Here is a 4,512-nt window from a genome sequence, read left to right as displayed (position 1 = left end):
TACTTTTTGAAATTTCTATAATATTGAACCTAGAAACATGTAATTAAGTATGTATGGCCCGGATTAAGTGAGGACCCATACAAGGGGACTTTTTGGTACTTTTTCGTTCTTCAAAAGGTACTTTTTACAATTTCTACAATATTGAACCTAGGAACATATAATTAAGTTTGTATGGCCCGCATTAACTGAGGACCCATAGATGGGGACTTTTTGGTACTTTTTCGTTCTTCAAAAGGTACAAAAGGCTTTAAACACATCATGGTGAAGGGTATATAAGATTCGGCACAGCCGAATATAGAACTCTTACTTGTTCAGTTCTAGTTCAGTTCTAGTTCAGTTCTAGTTCTGTTCTAGTTCAATTCTAGTTGAGTTCTAGTTGAGTTCTAGTTCTGTTCTAGTTCAGTTCTAGTTCAGTTCTTGTTCAGTTCTAGTTCAGTTCTAGTTTAGTTCTAGTTCACTTCTTCTCCATTATAAAGAAACTTTTCCTGTGTCTTAGGTTTATATAAGTTTCACCACAAAACCAACCACCAGTTCTCTTTTTTATCTTCATTAATTAATATGCATGCATTTTTATGGTGGAAATAATTCATATTCCTGTGTTTTCCTTCTATTTTTTTACGGTAACAAGTCAATTTCACGCAACATTGAAATGATGCACTGACTTAATGTTGTAATTTTTTCTATTAGTATGTATGTAGGCTGTATGTTTAATATGAATTTATTGTTATGTAACATTTGGAAATTTTTTCATATTGAAATTTAAATTTAACAAAATATTGTAATATGACGAAGAGATGCCATTGTAAATTAATTCTAGATTTTTAGGCACAGTGGCATTGAGAAATTATGTATTTTTTATTTTTTATAAAGAATTAAAAATATTTCTAAATTAATTATTTTTTTACCATCTTATCACAGTAATCCTGATAAAACTTATTTTTTTATTCCTTTCATTTATACTTTTCTCTTTTACCAGCACTCTCCTAAAAGCACACAGTTATAGTCATTATAATATTTGCATTAAAAAAAGAACTATTAAAAATTTCTACTTCAATTATTTAAATAAAGTTTTTTATATTTTTTATTTAAATATGTAATTAAATTCACACTGTTTAATATTTCCATGGAAAAAATAGCAAAAATGAATTTCCTCTTTTGAACACCTAGACGCATGATTAATGTTAAAAAAAATAATCACCTCTACAACAACCCACTTACCACAATTATTCAAACGTAACTAGAAAGTACATACTTAATTCAAAATTCTCTCTCTCTCTCTTTTACATTACCCTCACTTGCCCGTACTACGTATACGTAATATTTATATGAAGTTCTCATAATTAAATAACACTTATACGCTCTGTCGGTAATAAAGTGCTTTGCATGCTGATGAATGAATGAATTACTCAATGAGTGAAATAATGAATGTTGTTAAATAAAACAAGTTGATAGCTAAATTCGGTTTTAAAGAATCACAAAAACCCCTACATTGTTACCAAAAATCAATTATTACATAGCAAAACTACAAAAAATTTAACGTTAAAGGTTTTTGTATGTAACTTCTTAAGAAATATTTGTGTTGAAAATATATTTGGAACATCTTAGACACATTGTGTCACCTATGTTTTGACAAATGTACACATACATACATTTATATATATGTACGTATATCCATTCATTAGCGCTGCTGTAAACATAAAATAAAAAACTTAAGAGAAGTAAGGTAAGAAAATTACTTCCTAGAGGAATGGGGAACATTAAAAAAACAAACACAATCCTACATACTGTGCCCACATACATAAATACATATATTCATTAAATATGCATAACTGCTTTTTAAAGTTGTTTTCTATTATAATTATTTTATAAAATTCACCTGATTTGAAATTCATACTTAAAAGGGGAGAAAAACTATTTGTATAAAAATTGATATTCAAAAACAAAGCAAAAACAGCTTTAATACACATTACTCAAGCTACGAGGGTAAAATGATAAGCAAAGTTATAAAGTTATAAAGTTATAAAGTTATAAAGTTATAAAGTTATAAAGTTATAAAGTTATAAAGTTATAAAGTTATAAAGTTATAAAGTTATAAAGTTATAAAGTTATAAAGTTATAAAGTTATAAAGTTATAAAGTTATAAAGTTATAAAGTTATAAAGTTATAAAGTTATAAAGTTATAAAGTTATAAAGTTATAAAGTTATAAAGTTATAAAGTTATAAAGTTATAAAGTTATAAAGTTATAAAGTTATAAAGTTATAAAGTTATAAAGTTATAAAATTATAAAGTTATAAAGTTATAAAGTTATAAAGTTATGAAGTTATAAAGTTATAAAGTTATAAAGTTATAAAGTTATAAACACTTAAGTCCAGATAATATTTGATTCTATAGTCCAGAATTACTACAGTTATATATACGTTTCTAACTGCAAAAGCGTCTATATTCTAGACTATTGTCGATCTTATAGCCAAGACTACAGAACACATTCAAATCTATATTCCTAATCATAGTCGAGTCTATTATCGAGGCTATTGTCTAGATTATAGTCGGATATAAACTCCAGGCAGTAGAGCAGGCTATAGACGAATTTATATTCCAGTATGTAATCCAGATATTGTCAAGTCTATAGTCCAGTCAGTTGTCGAACGTTTAGTCCAAAATAAAACAGAATTTACATTTTACATTTAATAGAGTAGAATGTAAAGGCCAGACTTAAGTCAAATCTATAGTCCAGATAATAGGGCAATCTTTGGTCTAATTTACAGTCCAGACTATAATCGTGTTTCTAAACCACTCCACGATAAGTCTTTAGACCCAAAAATTTCTCAAACCACTCTTCTAAAAGTAAAAAATCATAAATGTGAATCAAACACTGACAGCTACCACAACTACTTCCTCCTGCCAACGCCAAAAAGTATACAGCAAAAAAGTTGTTGTTTTTATACTCAACTTCTATTAAAAGCATGTGCGTGTGTGTGTATACAGTAACATCTAAATTTCACTTATAAATAATTATATCTATGATTGTATATGAAGCGGTGTGAACACGCACACACATATTGTAGACTAAGTAAAAGTGTGTGTTTTAATTTATACTATCTTAAAAAAGTTTTCAATACCCTACATCAAGCGATTTAGTATTGTATATGCGACTTATAGCTATTAATGAATCTAAGGATACATAGAATAAAGGTATAAAATGTTCGTTATAGTCGTTTACTATATTCCAACGTGTTGACTTCCTTTTCTTCCGTTTCTTACCAACTTATAAAACTTTTTGTGTGGCTACAAAAAAGTTTTGTTTGTTGTTGCTTTTTATTGAGAATTTTAATCATAATCATGACAAAAACATTTACGTGATTTGCTTATTTAATGATGAGTGCATGGCAAAATAATGAAATGCTTTAAAAACAGGAAAACAAATATTAAAATAACAGAAATTATGTGTTAACAATTTGTTATATTATTTAAAGCAAACAAAATCGTAAGGATTCATAGAAACACATTTGTATAACAAAACAAATAGGTGAAAAATAGAAATAATTACATGTTGAAACAATTATAATACAGTAACAAATCGATAGCATTCCAGGTGAAATTCTCAGATTGAATGCTTTATAAAATCCTCAATGTTACTGCAAAATTTCATCATATTTGTTGCAGTTTTTTAAAAGTGCTTCATATATCCTTTTTTGAAAACATTAAAAATAAAAATTTTTGACAAGTTTTAATAATAATAAATGTTACAAGAAAACTCTTTTGGAGTTTTAACTGATATATGTTTTGAAGAATATAATTTTTAAAACTTTTTAACAATCTCCTTTAGCCAATTTTTGTTTTTCTTATTTGCACAATAAAGAAGTATAAAGGATATACCGACTATCCAAGCTGTTTGTAACATACATGCATACAAAGAAATGTTTAGATCATGATTATAGGCAACGGTATAGAATAAACAATAGACAACACTACAGACTAGACTATAGACTAGACTATAGACTAGACTATAGACTAGACTATAGACTAGACTATAGACTAGACCATAGACTAGACTATAGACTAGACTATAGACTAGACTATAGGCTAGACTAAAGACTAGACTATAGACTAGACTATAGGCTAGACTATAGACTAGACTATAGACTAGACTATAGACTAGACCATAGACTAGACTATAGACTAGACTAGACTATAGACTAGACTAGACTATAGACTAGACTATAAACTAGACTATAGACTAGACTACTTTTAGAGTAAATAGAAAACATATTGAGGTTTCCAAAACTGCTTTCAGTTTTCTGATCCCAGCTTTGGGATTTTAGAACATGTCGCCCAAAGTTGAAGTTTTGATAAAAAATAATTCATATTCGGAAGGACGCAGTGACAACATTTTCAAAAAGTAGGACAAGTTTTTTACGCCAAAGCGTTCTGCGTAAAGATACCTTTTAGAAAACTATAAATTTGTTATATGTTCTTAAAGAAAATTTTATTTTATTAATAAAAGAGTTAAG

Source organism: Lucilia cuprina, chromosome 6 (genome assembly GCF_022045245.1).
Source record: "Lucilia cuprina isolate Lc7/37 chromosome 6, ASM2204524v1, whole genome shotgun sequence".
NCBI lineage: Eukaryota > Metazoa > Arthropoda > Insecta > Diptera > Calliphoridae > Lucilia > Lucilia cuprina.
Note: the sequence above shows the minus strand (reverse complement) of the source record.